Here is a 21,779-nt window from a genome sequence, read left to right as displayed (position 1 = left end):
TTGGAATACATCACAGCTCGAAAATATACAGATTTTTTAGTATCCGAATATATTATATCTAATGATTCGGAACTCACATTAGATAATATTAACATACTAAGTCCATTTATTCAAATTAAACAAACTCAAATACCAGTTACGTTAATATTAATCATATTCACATTTATATATTTAATTATTATGATTATAATCAAATTCAGAAAATTTTTAATATTCAAACCATGGCAAATTCATATAGAAATCGAACCAGAAAGCAATATTTCCGATATTGAGATAAATAATACATCCGACAATGAAAATACCCTAGAAGAAAATATCATTGTCGAACTAACCAATCAATTGCATTCAATATACCCAACAGTTCCAATGAATCGGGACGATTCTATTTAGAATGGGGGGAGTTATATGACACATTATTTAGGGGCTCTTACCCAATTTATAAACAACTTTGAGCCGAGAGCTAATTTCCAAATAACTCTGACAGACCCGAGATAAATCCGTGGTCAGTTATTTCTGCCAAGCAGGCCTCCAAATCATTCCCACCCAGATCAATTTCACGCAGTCCGAATCAAACGGATGCTGTAAACATCCAAACCGATATTGTAAACAATCGGAGCCCCAAGCGAGCCCTGAGTCCGCTAACGTAAACAAAAGATCCCCAAAGCGAGTCCCGAGTCCGCTAACGTAAACAAAAAGATCCCCAAAGCGGTCCCTAAACTCCGCTAATGTAAACACCAATTTCCGGCCAAGATTGGACTTCAAATTTAATTGGCAAATTGCATCATCCTATTTTCCGACTCTCTTGAGTCATTCTCTTTATCAATTTTTGGGGATAAATTCTCTTAAGCCGAGGTTTGATTATTGATCATTGAACTAGAGATCAGGCAGTCCGTTTTTGAGATCCGAATCGAGCAGTAATACTAATCGAGTAAAAAGTAAACGAGCAGTGAATAAACTAAGTTCGACCTATTGAAAAATTGTAATAGTGATTAAGTGATTAAAAAATAAAAATAAATTTTTTTTTAATTAAATCACGAGTGAGAAACTTAATTTGCACACATCTTGCTCTCATCTCTCCATATTAGATACCGAGGACACACAGCCGAGCTAGCTTACCACCACCACAACCTGGAGGACCAGGACAAGGGAAGATGTCTCACTCTAGGTCTAGCATTGGCGGGCGGCATGTTCAGTTTACTGCTTGTCCCGATAGTTTGAAAGCGACCCGATCAGCTGATCGTTCGCTCATCTAGACCTGTGTAGGAATAGAGCATGAGAAGGAACGAAAAAGAGAAGAAACAGTCTGCACGGTCGAACAACACTGAACGCGCGCCGCCGGTCTAACGACTTCTGCACTTTTATCATACACTTCTACATTTGAGATCAAATTAATTATAACGTTTTGAAGTTACTCTTTTGTGTTTGTCTTTGCCTGGGAACCTCTCTTACAATGACCCCTTGTTGACCTAATACAAGGAGACAAAACTATACCCGTAGAGTAAAAGGGTATGCTTGATTCGTCGGAAAGTATGTAACAGGCAGAAGGAAGCGTTTCCGACCCCACAAAGTATATATATTCTTGATCAGGATCACTAGCCGAGTCGATCTAGCCATGTCCGTCTGTCCGTCTCTTCGTCTGTTCGCCTGTCCGTATAAACGCTGAGATCTCGGAAACTATAAGCGCTAGGCTGTTGGGACTTGGCATGCAGATTCTTGGGCTTCCTGAGCAGTTCGTTTCAGCGAAAAACTGCAGCGTTTATAGCTTTTATGCTAGAAAAAAATTTTAACTGAAATATATTCTTCTCCTCAATACCTATCGAATGAAAAAAAATTTTCACACGCACACTCTAACGCCAAACCTGTGGCGCCCACCATTTTCATGCTAGCAACAAAAATTTTAGCTGAAATGTTTAGGTCTCGTCAATACCTATCGATTGGACCAAAAATCTTTAGCACGCCCACTCTAACGCCCACAAACCGCCTAAACCTGTGGCGGCCGCAATTTTCATGCTAGCAAAACAATTTAAACTGAAATGTTTTAGTCTCGTCAATACCTATCGATTGACCCAAAAAAAGTTTGCCACGCCCACTCTAACGCCCATAAAGCTTAAATCCTTTACCGCCCACATAACCATATATTGAGATCGCGGGTAGGTGGCGCATTCCAATATCTCTTTGCTAATATATTACAATTAAAATTTTTTAACTAGCATGAGTATTGTGGGCGCCACAGACTTGGGCGGTTTGTGGGCGTTAGTGTGTTGTTTTCTAGCATAAAAGCAGTAGGCACCACAGTTTAGGGCGGCTTGTGAGCGTCAGAGCGGGCGTTGCACCCTGCTGAAACAAACTTGCGCTGCGCAAGAAGCTCAGGAATCTACATACTTATTCCCAACTTTTTAGCTTTTGTAGTTTCCGAGATCTCAGCGCTCATCCGGACGGATAGACAGACGGACATGGGTAGATCGACTCGGCTAGTGATCGTGATCAAGAATATATATACTTTATGAGGTCGGAACCGCTTCTTTCTACCTGTTACATACTTTCCGACGAATTTAGAATACCCTTTTACTCTACCAGTAACGGGTATAACAACTTTTGCTAAATTTATAACAGAGAAATGGCAAAAGAGAAAATTAAAAAAGAATTTAATTTTGGGGCAGTTTGGGTCGCTTATTGTACCAATTTAAATAAAGCACGCGTCTACTATTTCCGAATTTCAGTTTTTGTTGCCCTTTTTGTCAAGTCGTTTTTTTTTTTATAGGAGCTACTTGCCCTTTTTTGTCCCTCTATAAACTTACAATAGATAACCTTTCCATCGGCTCCTGGATATGCTTCTTCTACCCCCAAAGGGCCTCATTGTTGGACTCGTATTTTCATTTTTTAGATGTACTATTTTTCCTTTTTCCAAAATCATTTTTTACCTTCTCATTTTGGTCTTTTCTGAAGCATTTCTGCCACAAATGGGTCTATATTTATGTTAACAGCTTCCATCTATCGAGAGGTGATATATATCAAGTGGTAACTTTCCAGTTAGAAAATGCGCTAGTGTTAATATGCATTGACCAAACCAAGATGAAAATACATCTACATTCGTTGAGTTCTAGATTGAAACTGTTTATTTATATCAATTCTATGATCTTAGATAGCTAAGCTGTGAAAGGATTTACATAGGGTCCTAAATTAAGGATCGACACATGGTCGCCAGATGTGAGCGTGACGCATATAAAAGATAAGAACAGCGTGTTTATTTATAAGATAAAATTTTATTATTACATTGTTATCTGTTGTTCGTAAATTCTTAGATTCCTAGAAATTCTTATGTATTATGTATTATGTATTGCAACCCCACGAACAGAAGACTCCTGCTTATAGTGTGGGAAGGTTTCACGTGATATCTTAAGGATGCACTTGCGGCCGTAAATATGTTATTTATGGGAATTCGTGATTAGAGTGTCTGAACATTCTGCAAAAGGCCCTGAAAGGTTACTCTATATTGTACATTACAGTTTTAAGTTTTCTTAATTTATAATTTAATATTCAAACATACATAGACAGACGTATTATTTTATTGTTCGTTTTTTTTTAACTAACCATGCTTTCCTGTATGACAATGCCGTGCAATTGCCGATTTACATTTATTTTTCTTATAAAATATACAAATAGGGTAACTTTTAAAATATAGCAAATTTAAGTATATATCGATAAGAACTCGTTGTACTCACCCCTAATTGTGTAGTTCTCTAAGTTTTTGCCACCGGCGGTTGTGTCGCGCGTATTACTGAATAAATTATATATATATTATAATCTTACTACTCGATCCCTCGTCTGGTTTACATCAGGCTATGATCCCAGAACGCTTTAACTGCGCGGAAAGTAAAAGTAGTAAAAATAAAGTGGATAATTTGTGAAACACTAAATTGATTGCATCAGAGAAACGAAACTTGCAAATTTATTTCACAATAATTTGCAACGACGAAGAAAAGAAAGAGGCAAAGAGGGAAAAAGACGCCACAAAAACTTTCGGCAACAATGAAACAAAAAAACCGTAGGACACAAATAAAAAATTAAGGGAAAATTATGATACGTGAAAAATACAAATCCAAGTTCTTTTATTTAAGAACGACGTGTGAAAATACGAGAGTGGTTAGTCTAGTTGGCCAACAGATTCCCAAGAAAAAGCCTGTAAGGATGCTTTCTCGGCCGGGGTACAGATCTCAGTCGGATCCAAGAGTCCTTTACAAGAAAATTTGTAAGTCACCGAATCACCGGAATAGAGGGTTCCACTCCACAGGGGAACGGGTAACTTTGAGGGGAGTCTTCACCAGAGGTCCTTATTTGCGCCGAGGAAAACGCAGACGACGGTGGTTATGCAGGGTGCAATTCCTGGGCTACGACCTAACGGGCTGGCCGGAGTCTTGTACTTCGCTACAGAGGCGAAAAAATCCACCGGGCTGGACCTTAGGACGAGGCCAAGCCGGGAGGATACTTTGCGGGCGTAAGTCTTTTATTTCGCGTCGGAGGCGAAAAATCCACCGGGCTGGACCTTCGGGCGAGGCCAAGCCGGTAGGATACTTTTCATCACGGATAAGACGGGAAGGGTGTCCACGCGCAAATCCCAAAACTACGGAAGAGGCGGGAAAGCTAGGATTCCGGATAAGGCGGGAAAGGTGTTCACGCGCCAATCCCAAACCACGGAAGAGACAGGAAAACTAGGATTGCGGATAAGGCGGGAAGGGTGTCCACGCGCAAATCCCAAAACTACGGAAGAGGCAGGAAAACTAGGATTGCGGATAAGGCGGGAAGGGTGTCCACGCGCAAATCCCAAAACTACGGAAGAGGCGGGAAAGTTAGAATTCCGGATAAGGCGGGAAGGGTTGCGGCGCAAGTCCTGCCGGTTGGGTGGCAAGGTTTGGGTCCCCTGGGCTGGACCTTCGGGCGAGGCCAAGCCGGGAGGATACTTTGCGGTTGTCAGGTAGGACGAGGGCGGTTAAGTTAGACTCGATCGACCGTCCGGGACGGGTGTCCGCGCACGAGCCCCAGATCGACGAAGGAGGCGAATTAGTTAGGATTTCGGATAAGGCGGGAAGGTTGTCCACGCGCAAATCCCAAAACTACGGAGGTGGCGGGAAAACTAAGATCACGGATAAGGCGGGAAGGGTGTCCACGCGCAAATCCCAAAACTGTGGAAGAGGCGGGAAAACAAGGATTGCGGATAAGGTGGGAAGGGTGTCCACTGGACAAAAAACGTGTTTTAGGGTCTGCGAATGGGTTTCAAAGTTTATAACTCATACGCACGGTTGTCCTTGATCAAATGTATTATTTTCATATGGGTGACCTTGACTTGATTTTATTTCTCAAATTCCTTTCCATAAATGTACCTTCTGTAAACATTTATATACCCAAATGAGGAAGGAAAATGAAGGCAATACTCAATTATATATGTTTATTTATTATTTAAAAACTGCCATCAGTTACATTGCCATCACTTTCTTCCGACAAAGCAGATGAAGATGCCAGGGCATGGTTGATATTAAAGCGTTTATATAACATGATTCTGAAACGGCTTTCCCTGTTTCGGTGAAGCTCTTCTTTTTTATGTACATTTTTTTTAGGCTAAAAAAATCTTTGTGAAGAGGCGACTTGGATTTAATAATATGATGGTGAGGCCGGACTGGAATACCCCTTTGACTTCAAATGGTAACTAGCTTTTGTGTTACATCTTTGGCGCTTTGTAACAAAGTTTTTCCGAAAAATCTAGTCCTATAGAGGACACTAGATAATACGGATCTCTTAGATGGTCCAACCAAAAACATTTCAAAATTGTCCTTTTCTTACTAATATTGACTGAGCTTAGAATGTTGACAACGTTGGGGGTGGAAAATCAAATTTTTCGAAAAATGTTCTGGGTGGAACACAGATCTTAATCTACCATGTAAAATGGTGAGAACTAGTTTTCATTTCTTGGACCACCCTAGGGTCCACGCGCAAATCCCAAAACTACGGAAGAGGCAGGAAAAACTACTGGACCGAACGGGAAGGGTCCGGTGGTGCTACGGTAATATCTTACTAGGAGCGGGAGTACGACCACTGTGGCGAACGGGAAGAGTGTCCACACTCAGACCCAAAGCAGCTGGGTGAATGAGGTAAGGTTAGGTTAGACTTAGTACCTGACTACGAAAAGAAAACACACGATCGAGAGGTGCGATTATATATGATTCAATATTTATACAATTCATCCTCACTCGGGTCCGCTACACCGTTTTGAGCACATGAGAACCTGGTCGCACTAACCTCAGCTGACTTGTTTTATATATCTTCCTTCCCGCGAACCACCGCGTAGAACTTGGCTACCTTCAACTGTCGGAGCACGCGCGATTGCTAAAAATGAAAAATGGAGACGATATGTACAGTCACTTACAAAAGTATTTTGATAATCTAGACAAAATTCGTGAAATGGACACGCAAGTAATGGATGATTTCATGACGTTCCTGCTGCTTTACAGTGTTCCTGAGGAATACGAACAGTTTAGAGTCGCCATTGAAACACAGGACAAACTACCTGAGCCAGAAGTGTTGAAAACCAAAATGATGGAAGAACATGAAGCGCGTAAAAGGAACAACATTGAACCAGTACACAACGCCATGTTTACGCGGAAAAATTATAAATTTCCTCCAAATGCAAATACGAACTTTAAATTCAAGTGGAAAAATGGGGCACAAGGGAGGCAATCAAAAAGAGAGTAAATGCAACGGCGAACCGAAAAACAACAGTACAACAGTCGCCAAGCAAGTGTTTGCAGACAAAGGACAGTGGTGTCTCGATTCAGGTGCAACATCGCATATGTGCTTTCAAAAAGATAAATTCGAGAACATTAAAAGTGAATCGATTAACTTAAAATTAGCTAAAGATGAATCCGCTCCAGTTGTCGGCAGTGGAAAAGTACTCCTAGAAACTTCGATCGTGACGGCAAGCCTAGAAGAAACTTTATACGTACCACAACTTCGGTCAAATTTAATGTCAGTGTCAAAAATCACGGATCACGGTTTTGAAGTCACTTTTCGTCGCAACAGCATCTCATAAATCTAATCTGAACTTCATAAATCAATGCTGTGAAAATGCAACACAGTGAGTACCGTATGCAAGGACAGTGATCTACAGAAATGGCATGAACTATTGGGAAACATAAGCGAAGTTGATTTAAAAAGTAATTGGCATAAAACTGAATTTTAGCGAGAACATGAAAAACTGTGAAATTTGCATTCAGGGGAAGCAATCCAAAAAAAACACTCACAAGGTCGGACTCAAAATAAAGTGATCTACTAGAGTTAGTACACTCAGACGTTTGTGGACCAATGCGGATCAAGTCGCACGGAAGTTCCAGATACTTCGTAACATTCATCGACGATAAAACCAGGTGGTGCGAAAAATATTTTCTAAAACAGAAAAGCGAAGTCTTAGAAAAGTTCAAAGAGTATATGCACCTCGTCGAAAATCAAACTGGCAGAAAAATCAAAAAACTGCTTACAGACAATGGTAAGGAATACGTGAGTAACGAGTTCTCCATTTTTCTCAAAGAGTAGGGCATTAAGCATGAACTTACAAACGACTACACGCCGGAACAAAATGGAGTTGCCGAACGCAAAAACCGAACTTTAGTTGAGATTGTTCGGTGCATGATGCTTCAAAGCGGATTACCTACAAGTTTCTGGGCAGAATCTATTCTAACTGCCAACCACGTCAGAACGAGAGTTCTGCCCCATACCCTAAATGGCAAAATACCGTACAACTTGTGGACTGAAAAGAAACCAACACTCACATATCTAAAAGTATTTTGAACCGTAGCATATATGTTGAACAAGCAATCAGGAAGATGTAAATTTCACCCAAAAATCAGGAAATGATTTGCGCAGACACCCGGTGTAAGCTACGGCGAATTTTTCGCGCCATGGCCCTATCAGTTGAGCTCGGAATGCGAATCCAACAGTTGGATTTCATCAGCGCATACCTTAACGGAGAAATGACCGAAGATGACTACGTAGAAATACCAAAAAAATTAAAGCGATCCTAAGTAACGACGACCTTAAAAAGTATGCTTCAAATAATGTCTGCAAAATACGCAAGACGCTGTATGGTCTCAAACAGTCTGGAAGGCAATTGTATCGAAAGCTTGACGAAAAGCTACAGAGCTTGGGACTACAGCCGCAAAGTTCTGATCCTTGTGTGTACGTCATTAACAAAATTGACATGCTCGTTATCGTATTAATTTTCGAAGATGACTTAATGGTGGCATCGAATGACGAAAGGGCACTTACAGCATCAAAATCAGAACTTGCAGGCATGTTCGATGTGAAGGGCATGGGATTCCTGAAATATTGCCTTGGCACGATATCAAAATGCGTCAGCAGTGTTGTGCCAATGAGGTCATCAAATGGTTTGGCATGGAAAACTCCAATACACCATTGGCCGCAACTGAGAAATTATCAAAAGATATAAGATATGACGTCGAGGGATCAAGAAGGATCTCTTTAAATCAAGAACCTATCGTATCAAAGTCTTATAGGCTCATTGATGTATCTGGCAGTATGCACTAGGCCAGACATATCCCATGCACAAAGAGGGTCGTCCGATATCTCAAGGCTAGTGAGAAAAGTGGACTCACGTTCAAGAAGACAGGCAAGAATCTTTTTGGCTATGCGGATGCCGATTGGGGTTCAAACATCGACGATAAACGATCATTCACAGGCTTTGTATTTATGTTTGCAAACGCAACAGTAAGCTGGGAGTCCAGGGAACAGCGCACAGTGGCACTCTCAACGACCGAAGCCGAGTACTTGGCTATATCCGATGCTGCGAAGGAAGCCGTTTATCTAAAGTTGTTCCTGAAGGAAACTTTAGGTACGCAGGACGTTGTCGTGATCTTTTACCTGACCTGACCCGAAATCCAGTATTCCACAACCGTACAAAGCATGTGGATACTCGTCACCACTTCATAAGAGAGATGGTTGAAAACAATGAAGTCATTGTTGCATACATCCCGACTGAGAAGATGCGTGCCGATGTATTGACAAAAGGTTTATTTACATCAAAACACAACGAATGTATAATTGTTTTGGGTATGTCTACTATGTAAAATATGAAAATTGTTCAATATAAATTTGAGGGAAAGTGTTAAAATATACCAAATTTAAGTATATATCGATAAAAACTCATTGTACTCATCCCTAATCGTGTAGTTCCCTAAGTCTTTGCCAAAAGCGGTTGTATCGCGCGTATTACTTAATAAAGTATACATGTATTATAATCTTACTACTCGATCCCTCGTCTGATTTTCATTAGTAACAATCATTATTATTACTTAAATGTGTCCGGAAAGTTGGTGAAATTGTACTTCTTTTAATTCAAGCTTGTTAGTTTTCAATTAAATTATTTCATTTTTTAAGCGGCTTATTTCGTCAGTATGATTAATAATTGGTGAGACAAATTGGTTCCAAACAATCTTAGGTATTTCGCTAATGTCTCCTATAAATGACAAGGACAGCGTTCCATGATCTTCTGTTTCTATACTGTGGTGAGCAATTATAATCTTACCATTAACTAAGCAGTGCAATCCTACCTTATTGTTGAAATCCCTTGTTACGGCAGATCTACTATCTACTACTACTAAAGCTTGTGGTGCCACATTGTATTCTAGCCTTTGTATAATCCTCAACCTTAAAGAGCCAACTACCATTTCTTTCTAACTCTATCCAATACGACCTAAGGGCGGCATACGGAGGCACCCAAACCTCCAAACTAAGAGGCATGCCCGACATAGGGAGACGACTTATGGAGAAAGGCAAAATTAGGCTGGGATGGACCTGGTGTAGAGTCCGCCCAAAGCTAACACCTAAAAGGTGCTTTAAATGTATGGAGTTTAACCATGTAGCAGGGAATTGCAGGGTCCAGGAGGACTGCTAAAAATGCTGCTACAACTGTGGCGCAAAGGAGCACCAAGCCAGAGGCTGCAAAGCAAAGGCCTGCTGCATGCTATGCAAACGCAATATGGAGAAAGATTGCGATCCTCCAACAATGAGTGGGAGATGCCCGTACTGCAGGAGGGCTATGCAAGGGCCTAGGGGTAAATGAAGTTCCTTCAGATAAACCTAAACCATTGCGAGGTTGCCCAATCGATGCTGGAGCAAAATGTCATCGAGAAAAACGTAGACATGGCACTCATAAGCGAGCAATACAGAAATAAAAATTCCGGAGAACGGGTAGCAAATAACAGCAAAAAATCGGCAATATGGAGCTGTGGAAATCCAAGGCGCCAGATTAGCAGGAAAAAAAGCGGAAATTGCTTCGCTAGGGCCCATGCGATTGGTATAGCATTTTATAGCTGTTACCTGCGGCCAAGCCTTAGCCTTCCCCAGGCAATATCTGCACTCGAAGAGATTGCAGAAGACGCCCGGGAAAATCGCCATGCCGTAATTGCCGGGGATTTCAATGCCTGGGCTACGGAGTGGGGCTCCCCCCGAACCAACGCGGGGGGAAAGGGGCTACTTGAGAGCTTCGCCGCACTTGACCTAGTGCTGCTGAACTCTGGAACAAAACCGACTTTTTCATGAGCCGGCACCAGTTCTATCATTGACCTCACATTTGTGAACGCTGGATTGGCCTCTGGCTCCAGCTGGAAGGTTTAGTGACACCTACACGGGTAGTGACCATGCAGCAATAATCGGCACAATAAAATCTAGAAATGGCCCACCACGAGTTCCTAAGACCGTGCCAGGGTACAAAATAGAAACGCTAGAAGTGGAGATGGTACAGATGCTGTTCGAGGACCTCTCCACAAGCGGCTCAGCTGAAGAAAGGGCAAAACACATTACAGAATACACCAAGGTTGCCTGTGATGCATCTATGCAGAGAAAGGGGAAAATCCCATCAAGAAGAAGACCTGCATACTGGTGGAACCAATCCATTGCGGAAGCCAGGAAAGACTGCCACAGGGCAAGACGCGCATACCAACGCTCAAGAGGAAGGCCCGAATTTGAGGCACTTCAAATATACTTCAGGGAAAAAAGACGAGCCCTGGAAAAACCTATAAAAGAGAGCAAACGCAGGTGCTTTAATAATATATGCGAAGAAATAGACTCTAACCCATGGGGCTTCGCATATAAACTCGTCACAAAACGGCTGCGGGCATTTAGAAGGCCATCACCGACATGCCCAGTCAGCCTAAAAAGGATAGTGGAAACACTATTCCCAGAGCAAGAGAGTATGACGCGAACCTCACTGATCGTGAACACGGCGAGCATAAGGCTCACAAGTGCCGAAGAAGTCCTCCGGGTATTGAAGACACTACTGGACGACAAGGCACCGGGACCAGATGGAATCCCGAATAAAGTTCTGAAAATTGCCATAAAAGCAAATACTAAAGAGTATGTTGACATGTATAATGCATGCCTAACAGAAGGTGTGTTCCCTAGTCGCTGGAAACACAGCGGCTGGTACTCATACCAAAGGGGGAAAAACTCGCGGAGGAGCCTTCTTCGTATAGGCCACTCTGCATGCTAGATACGGTGGGTAAAATTCTCGAAAGAATAATCCACTCCCCTAGAAAATGCCCTTGGCGAAACCAGCGGCCTCTCAGAGATGCAGCACGGTTTTTGGAAGGGGCTATCCACCATCGACGCCGTCGGTAAACTTTGTGAAACCGCAGACAAAGCGATCGAGGGGAAAAAGTGGTTGTACGGCACTTTGGATGTTAAAAACGCATTTAACTCCGCTAGCTGGCACCACACACTAAATGCACTGGGCAACCTAAACCGCGGCCGCGATTTCGCGAATTATGGCGAACACTCGGGGACCGAGGCAACCAGGACGTAAATTACTGGTTAGCGTTGTCACATCGACGCTGATGTACGCTGCTCCCATATGGGCCCGAGCCACAAAAAATGGAAGTTACATGCAAAACGGCGACTCCGTGCAGAGATTGTGTGCCCTGCGGGTATGCTGTGCGTTCCGCACGGTATCCCATGTCGCGGCGCTGGTAATATCGGGAGTCATACCGATTGACCTGCTAGCAGTGGAATCAGGTGATATCCGCGCAGGCAGCACAGGGGTCGCAACTGCTGAATCCCTATGGAAAATGTGCAGAGAACTTACCATTGCTAAGTGGCAAGAGAGGTGGGTAAATAGTAGCAAAGGACGATGGACGTAGAAGCCTATCCCAGAACTGCAGAGATGGCTGGGACGGAGGCATGGACATGTGGACTTTTACTTAACGCAACTGCTGACAGGACATGAATGCTTTAAATACTACCTGAATAGGTTTAAGCATGAACGTTATCCGTACTGCCCACTCTGCGAGTCGGATAATGAAGACGCAGAGCACGTGTTTTTTGTCTTTCCGAGATTCGAAAATGAACGAAGAGATCTGAGCATAAGGGTTGTGAGGACGCCAGCCGCTTGTAACCTGGTGGATATTATGCTTGAATCAGAAGTAAATTGGTCTGCGGTATGCAACATGGCCACAATAGTACTCAAAAAACTGCGCATCGCAGAAAAACTGCGAAATTCCAATAGGATAGAATCCTAGAGAGCCCTAAGGGCATTCCCCCCCGGCGAAGTAATACCTAACGGCAGTACTGCCGGGGAAGCGGGGAGGGGGTGGAGTTTTTACTGGGTTAGATTTCCAGACTTCGGCAAGCTAGTTCAGCTCCGAGTTCGCTTTCGATGCTTCAAGCCACCACTAACAAAAAAAAAACCCAGTGGCCAGTTTTGGGAAGCTGCGTTGTCCTCGTGTAAAAGTACCAGTTGCCCTACCTTAATATTGGGCTGCGGACTGGTCCTTTTAGCGCGTTGCTGGAGCGTGTGGAGGTAATTCCGGAGAAACAGATTCCAAAATTGCTGTTTAAGAAAGAAAATGCGCTGGCATCGATCTAGGTAGGGATGGTTTGACTTCTCTTCAAATTGTTTTTCAGGAGCTGAAATTAGAGAAGATCCAATAAGGAAGTAAGCTGGAGAAACCGCTTCTCCATTATCCGCGAATTGAGTATAGCCTCTATCTCCGTGAGGATTGTTTGTAGCTCCTCGTACGTTAAGTTCTCTTGGGCCATGTTTTTCACCTGTAAGGTTTTAGCAGACTTAACCGCGGCTTCCCACAGACCCCCGAAGTGGAGCACACGGGGTGGGATAAGGGAGAAATTGGAACCTTTAGCTGCGCTGTATTGGTGTAGCTGGCAGATCGCTTCATTGTTCAAAATGGACTGTTTGAATTCAGATTGCTTTGCCGATGCTCCCACAAAATTAGTCCCATTGTCGCAGTACACTCGCTTTGGCAGTCCTCGACGGGACACGAACCTTCGGAGGCACAGCAAGAATGCGTTCGATGAGAGATCTAAACTGGTTCGATATGTATAGCATTAAACGGAACACATATGAATATGGTTACGGATGTTTTGTATGGGGCTCTGCTGCAGATTCGATACGACGTCATGAATGGTCCGCAGAAGTCAACTCCCGAGACAAGAAACGGTCTTTGGCTGCGCAAGCGGTCTGCGGGCAGGTGACCCATGATTTGAGTCATCAACTTTGGCTTATAATGGAAGCAATGTGTACATGAGCGTACGACCTTTCGAGTTAAGTCCCTTGCGTTTGGTATCCATATCCGTTCACGTTAGAGAGAAAGAAGCACCTCAGCTCCTGCGTGGAGATTTGATTTATGTAAAAACTCGACATACAGTTGGGCGAATCGATGCTCTCGTGGCATCAATGCAGGGAATTTAGCGTCGTACGGCATATCTCCGTTGGCTAATCGCCCACCGACCCGAATTATGATTATCGAGCGATAGTGTGAGTCTTCTTGAATTTCTTCCAAGAACTGACATAGACCCTGCAACCTGTCTTTAACACGCTGTTGTTTCTCTAGAAGAGAGTTTTCATTGTGATATACTGACTGCTGTATAAGTTAAATTACCCGCCAAAAAACTATGTTGAGCTCTGGCGATGAGATGTGTTTGTTTTTGACCATGTTGGCTGGAACTTTATTAAAGAAGCGAAATAGGAATGCAATAGTTCGCATAGCTCGATAATACGACGATTAGTTTTCAAAGACTTGGTCAATGACTGGTCAGGGTTTCCTGTGACCGAGGACGGATGAGTGTGTAACTGGGAGGGCTCTTCTTGTATATAAAGACTTATCACCTTTGCCCGCACTTCCGGAAGCGATTGAGCTGAATCGACGTGGTCTGGCCAAAGCGCAGTGTCTTCCTTCAAAAATTGAGGGCCTTGAAACCATATAGTTTTCTGTAAATCTGTAGCGCAGCAACCTCTTGACACTATATTAGCTGGGTTTTGTGCTGAGGGCACGTGTCGCCACTCAACTTGGCCTGTGGCTTGCTGAAGCTCTGAGATACGATTTCCCACGAAGCAGTTCAGCTGAGCGGATTCCATTTTTATCCATTTAACCATTGTAGTAATATTTTGGAGTCGGTATAAAAGTAGACTTTTCCGATGTATGGTGCTATCTTCTGAGATATTTTCTTGTGAGTAAGATGTAGCAAAACGGCTGCGCATAACTCCAATTAAGGAAGCGGTTGTACCTTTATTGGAGCTACGCGAGATTTGGCTATGAGCAGATTGACTTCGGTTCCTTGAATTATCTTAGCTCGTATGTAAATGCGGCATCAATACGAGCGTTCCGACGCGTCTGCGAAGCCATGCACTTCGCTATCGTGGCTGAGTGATGTGTGCACGAACCTTGGAATGCATAGATTCGAGGTATTTTTAAGTTATCAATAAATAGATTCTCAGGTTAGCCTTAATTTGCTTTCTAAGGGCTCGTCCCAGTCTAATTTTAAAAAAGTTAGATTTTGTAGGAAAATCTTATACGGGATTACAATTGGACCGATTAACCCTAGAGAATCGAAAACCGTTGCAAAGGTTAGGAGAACTGTTCTTCGAGTCTGTGTTTCGTTGACGAAAGCCTCGTTGTGATAGCCGAATGTATCCTGAAGGGGCTTCCACGCTAATCCGAGGGCTTTTACTGTATCTAGCTCGTTGAGTTGAATCTTAACTTTTGATTGTAGTCCGTCTACCAAGCTGGTTGAGTTGCTGTGAAACTTGGTTAGCACGAGGCCCGCTTTTCCTAGAACTTTCGTTAGCTGCCGCCTTGTTATATCCAGTAGGACAAGGTCGTTGGCACCGATTAGTACGTGATCCACGTATAGATCGGATTTGGGTACGCTGGCTCCAATCGGAAACTCACTTGCAAATGCGTCGGCGATGTACGCTACGCTGCGAATAGCTAGGAATGGGGCAGCTGACCGTATCTGCCTTGAGTTGGTAGATTTGCAGTTCTTCGGAGCCGCCTTTCAAAGGATTAGTTTATACTTCCTATCTCGTTCAACCACAACGAATTGTCGGTACATTTTACTGATGTCGCCAGATAATACATATTTGTGTAGTCGGAATGAAAGTATAGTTGTAACTAGATCCTGTTGGATTGTAGGACCCGTCATCAAGATGTCGTTTAGTGATTGGCCATTTTACGACTTGGCGAAAGCGTCAAAGACGACGCGAAGTTTAGTCCAGCTGCTTTGCGCTCGTAAAACGCAATGATGCGAAATATAGAAGTGTTGATGATTCCAGTTTATGTCCTCGAGAAGACACATATGTCCATGGTCGATATATTCCTGCTTTAACTCTGGGTTGCGTGAGAGCTTGCGTTCGAGCATGTTGAAGCGTTTTGATGCCATTTTAATCTTTTAAAATCTTTTTAAGATCCGAGGGTGGGATGTCCTTCCTTGAATGGATGACGTACTTGAACACCTCCTTCAGGATTCCACTATACGTTGGCTACGAAATGATCTTCGCCCGCTTGTTCTTCAGCCGAGAAGCTTGATGGTGTCGTGCGGTACTCTTTCTATTTCCCAGAAGCGATGTACCATATCCTCGATTGAACTGTCGGATCTGGTTGATAGGTTAGATGCTTGTTTGATGAATTTAAATGACCTCCGACGATCCACCCAAACTCTGTGTTGAGCAGACTAGGCAGAGACTGTTTGCCACCTAGAATTGCTTAAAAAAATCCTTCGGTGCTTATAAAGACGTCGATTTTGTTCTGTTCGAAGAAATTAGGGTCTTCAAGCTTAATTTCTTTGGGAAGCTTCCATATGGAGGTATAGATATATTTCCGGGGTTGCCTTGAACAGATCCGCCTAATGACTCTAAATTCGGATGACCATTGAAAATTTGTAATTCGAGATTTGAGTGTGGCATTGTAATGAATTGACAGACTGACAAACCCGCGCTTTATAGAGGTTTAATCGCTTGGCGGTATCCTCGGTGATTAGATTGACTTCGGAGCAAGAATCTAGTAGAGCTCGGACTAACTGAGAATTGCCGGTCACGTCCTGGATCTGTATGACAGCTGTTGGTTAAACTCCCTGCTTAGAGGCTCGCGTTAACAGGGCGACGTTTAAATTAACCTGTACAGACTCTTGGTTGTGTTGTATTGCGACGTTACGTTGGGCCTGAGGATTTTCTATGGATGAGAACGACGTTGCTAAGTGCCCGGACTCGTGGAACAGCGTATGGTGTAATGAGTGGCACTTCTTGCAACGCGACTTCGATTTGCAATCCTTCAGGATGTGATTTGGCCTCAGGCAGTTTAAGCAAAGGTGTGCGCATTTTGCAGAGCTGGTGCGCTCGTTTGGATGGCACTCGTTAAAAGCTGTAGATGTAGTGAGATGAACCCTTGCAATAAACGCAGGTTGCTTTAAAGGTCATAAAGGCCCTTTATTTCCGTGGTTTCTTTGATGATAGTAGCTTGAGTATGTCGGTTCGGCGTACGGGGTGATCCCTTTCGAGTGCTTCAAGGTATTGACATAGGCGAGTTAGAAATACGCAGCAATCGGCCCAGGATGGTAATTGCTCTCAAATTTGCCTTTCTTGATACTGCATTTTTGTCTCTGGATCCAGTTTGCTTAGCATCAGATGAATTATGATTGCATCCATTACGTTTACTGCTGGAATGATTGTACTACATCAAGCTCTGGCCCGGTTAAGCAGTTGAGCAGGTAGTTAAACTTGTGGATAGACACCATCCGTGTCTACAAGATTTGAAAATGCTCTAGCAAAACGTTTGTAGTTTGCGTATCTTCCGTCGAAACTCGGCAACTTCAGATTTGGCAGATGATTGTGATGCATGACTGACGAATTGAGTGAACTATTTAACGTTGTGTCTCCTGTAATCCGACGCTTCCTCGATATTACGGCCAGCAGCGTTGTTGTAATTTTCGCGAACAGCTCATCCAAGATGCATCGTTCGGTGTCGGCACTGTATAGATTCTCAATTTGGCCTTGAGTTGTGGAAAGTTGACGAAAGTATCATTCTAGTACTTGAAAATAGCTTTCTAAAGCTGGCACGTTTAAAATCTCCTTCTCCTGAAGAATTTTGGTATTTAAATTGGTCATGTTTCACGTAGTCGTGGTCCGTTGATGCTGGACGGATACCAATTTGTTGGTGTTGACTTCGCTTCCAGCGGCAGCATCGCCTGGGTCAACCATGGTACAGCAAATCTGGTATAACTTCTAACTCTGACAAATAGAATGCCTAATGGAGCTAGATAAATTTGGCCTACCAACTGAACACTACAACAACAGCAAATAACAATCAATCTCTATAACAACCTTCGCGGACAGAATATTTGTTGCGTATTTATTTAGATTTATTGAAGTAAATAAAATTGAGACTATGTAGTAGATCTTAAGGTTATGCGGCGTTGAGGTTACTCACTGCAATCCCATGTATGTGTGAGTGTGTGTTGTATGGAGTACCAGACCACGTGGATGATTCGCCTTCTGTACGAGCTGGGAGTGCTGCCACGATCGTCTTCTGGATGTTTCACCAATGCCTTTTGGGTGTGCGCTGGTTGGTTTGTGTTGCGGCGCTTTTCCCGAACTTCGCTGCGAGACGCTTTTGTGGTCTGGCGGAAATTAATAGCATGGCCTGGATAACACCAACAACTTGACACTGCCGGATCGCTCGTCCTGTAACGGTCACCAAATAATGTTCAGACCTTTCTCTGAATAAATCAGCCGGATTTCTGCTGGTACGGGGCTGGTTTCGGCTGCAAAGACAGTGCCTGGGTTGTTGTAAGAAGAAAAGCCTTTTTTTGTTCACGTTCTTGAGCTTTAGTTATACCCGTTACTCGAAGAGTAAAAGGGTATACTAGATTCGTCGGAAAGTATGTAACAGGCAGAAGGAAGCGTTTCCGACCCCATAAAGTATATATATTCTTGATCAGGATCACTAGCCGAGTCGATCTAGCCATGTCCGTCTGTCCGTCCGTCCGGATGAACGCTGAGATCTCGGAGCTAGGCTATTGAGATTTGGCGTGCAGATTTCTGAGCTTCTTACGCAGCGCAAGTTTGTTTCAGAAGAGTGCCACGCCCACTCCAACGCCCACAAACCGCTCAAGACTGTGGCTCCTACAGTTTTGATGCTAGAATAAAGATTTAAGCTGAAATGTATTTTTCTCATCAATACCTATCGATTGACCCAAAAAAATGTTTGCCGCGCCCACTCTATCGCCCACAAACCGCCCCCAAAATTCAAAAAATTGTAAATATGAACGGGGATATCTCGGAAATTATTAAAGATTGAGAATTGGGATCTCAGATTTAGATTCCGTAGCCTTCTACGCAGCGCAATTTTGTCACGCGAATATGCCACGCCCACTCTCACGCCCACAAGCCGCCAAAACCTGTGGCGCCCACAATTTTCATGCTAGATAAAAAATTTTAACTGAAATGTATTGGTCTCGTCAATACCTATCGATTGATCCAAAAATTTGCCACACTCTAACGCCCATAACGCTTAAGTCTGTCTACCGCCGGTAGGTAGCGCATTTCAATCACGCTGCTTGCATATCTCCATTTCCCTTTGGTCCCTTTAGCTGAGTAACGGGTATCTGATAGTCGAGGTACTCGACTATACCGTTCTTCCTTGTTTTATTTTCTCGTCGTTTTCTTCTCTCTTATACACACACACTAAAAATTACCAAAAAAACCTCCATCCAGGCTAGTCGTACAAAGTGACCGTACGAATTATTGAAATATACTAGATCTATTAACATTCCAGGAAATAAAATTGGAGACGATTAATTCAACTAAGTTAAGATTTGGGCTCCAACAAACCCAACCATTTTAACAGAAGAAGTTCTCATCTAAAACGACGCTAGTTTTAAGACCACCCACACATGTATAAGAATCAATATTTTAATAGCTGCAACAAACTCTTGAGATCAACTTTGACCCAACATATTAACTACTGTAGGACAACAAAATTCCACTTGAAGATTTATTGCAGGATTGAGAGGACAGTTGAAGTTGAGGGTGAAGAATATAGACCCAGAGACCTACAGGGAGCCGAGGTGGCAAAACAATTAAGAGATAAATTTCTAAGGGACAGAAACGTGACTATGGAAAAGCCACAGATGACAAAGAACAATGGATTTAATCAGGGGTACGATAGGGGTTTCAATGGGAACTTTGGAATAAGAAGGAATAACAATTATACGAGTTCAGCTAATAACTATGGTCAGCGATGGGGAAAGAACAGGAATTTTAATAGGAATCAGAACGCGGAGAATTCACAGAAGAGCAGTTACAGAGCGATTACATGTGGGCCGTCAGAAAGCTCATTCTCCGTTAAGGTTCAGCCTTCAAGAAAACAACATAAAACTTATTTCGGTTTTTAGGCGTTTTTTTTTAAAGAAGCCATTTAGGCCAGCGTTTTTTGCATTTTTTTCAACTTTTTCAACTTTGACGAATTTTAGCTTCAAAACTAATAAATGGAAGTCAATGATGTGTATAAGAAAGTTAAAGGGCATTCTATTACCTGTAAAATGAGTCTTTGATGACAACTCGAGTGAGAAAATAAAAAAGTGCCAAACTTAAAAGTGCCCTTTAAGTGCCCATTTCTTAATCAGGGAGATGTATCTTACCGGAAAACAAAGGTTTCCTGAAAGGCGTATTTTATTAATTTTTTTTTTGTAAACTGGTGTTATTAATGCGGGAGAGGATGGACAGAACATCAAGACCCAAAAATTTCGGTTAAAAGCTTCGACGCAAACGACAGACCAGATTTAGGTGGATCTTTGCCGTATATTTTAATTAAGTCTCCGTTTGGGAGATCGTTATGGTTTCTAGTAGACACAGGGGCTGAGGGCTCGTTTGTGGATCCGGAACACCAAGTAGATATACCAAAAAGAATCGATGTAGTGGGAGTAATTGGCACATTTAAAATACTCAAGGTGGTGAAATATGAATTATTTAAGGAATTTAAACACGAGGGTACTTTTACATTTTTATTGGCGCGTATTTCACCGCAGTTTGACGGGTTGTTAGGAATAGACTTTTTATGTAATGTAGGGGCAAAGGTAGATTGTAGAAATGAAAAATCGATAACGGAGAAGGCAGTTATTCCCATGATTAGAGAACCAAAGAGGGACCTCGGGTGAAATAAATGCAGGGAAAAACTAGGATGATGATCGAGGTCCCGGTGTCTATAAAATCAGGAGAATTCATAAAAGACACAATTATGTTACACGATGAGTTGTCCTTGTCAGGGAGTATTTACAAGGAAGAAAATTGTAAAGCGAAGATGGAATTAATAAACGAAGGGGATAAAGAGGCAATATTTTTTTTCGAGAATGCATTGGAAGTAACAAGTAGGGACCATTTGGAAGTGTTTGAAGTACTCGAGATCACGATTACACAGCCAAGGGAAATGGAGAAAATAACGAAATTAAGAGTTAGAGTTTGTGAGGAGTTGAATAACTCCCCACAAGTATAAGCAGCAGCAGCAGCAGATGGCCGGCCGCTTACCAGATACGCGGCGAATACGCGTAGTAACGGCGCGGCGAGGCAAGGATGGAGAACGAGAGAGTTTGAAGACCACGGACGGAGAACGAGAGAGTTTGGAGACCAAGGATGGACAACGAGAGAGTTTGGAGACCAAGGATGGAGATCAAGAGAGTTTGGAGACCAAGGAGCGGATAATGAGAGAATGGAGACTTGGCGGGCAGAGCAAGAGTGCCGTGTGCAAAAGGGGATAACGGAACTCCACTGGACTTTGGACTCTGCCGTGAACTTTGGACGGGGAGAAGAACTGCCACATCTCGGCAGTGGAGCGGCACACAGGTGTGCCACAAGCATCACGAGAATCAGCGGGACGGCAGCAGTGGGCAGAGCATCGGCTTGAAGCGGTACGTGAAGGACAAGTGGGTCAACCAGGAGGACTTTGGACCCGGAGTAGAGAGATCCAGCGGTCCGTGCGCAAAAGGGAAATAACGGTTCCCGGAGGCCCTATATAAGGCCGCAGAGCGCTGGCAGCTGGATCAGTCGAGCACGAGGAGTCAAACAATCCAGATCAGTTAAAGTACCAAGTGAACAGTCAATCAACCAAGAAATCTAAGAGGGAGCCACAGCAAGGCGAGTCGTTGGAAACAGCGCAGTGGGAAGCACACAAGGAGCAAGATCGCCACGTCGAGACGTTCAAGATTGGGACATCAGGAATCTCCGAATTGAGAGAAAAGTGGCTGATGTCCGGAAGGCATCCCACGGCTAAGTCAAGGCGATTGTTTCCAACTTTGTCACGACCACACCCTGGCGAATCGCCCGGCGGGTCTGTCAGAGTCAAGCAAAAGAGCCCTACGACGAAGAACCGTTAGCTCGGGAAGGAAAGTTGTCTAAGACCCAGGGTACCTTGCCCGACCAAGCAGGACCTGGC

The sequence above is a fragment of the Drosophila subpulchrella genome, unplaced genomic scaffold (assembly GCF_014743375.2).
Source record: "Drosophila subpulchrella strain 33 F10 #4 breed RU33 unplaced genomic scaffold, RU_Dsub_v1.1 Primary Assembly Seq429, whole genome shotgun sequence".
NCBI lineage: Eukaryota > Metazoa > Arthropoda > Insecta > Diptera > Drosophilidae > Drosophila > Drosophila subpulchrella.
The sequence above is the reverse complement of the archived record's forward strand: the minus strand, read 5'-3'. Positions refer to the sequence as shown.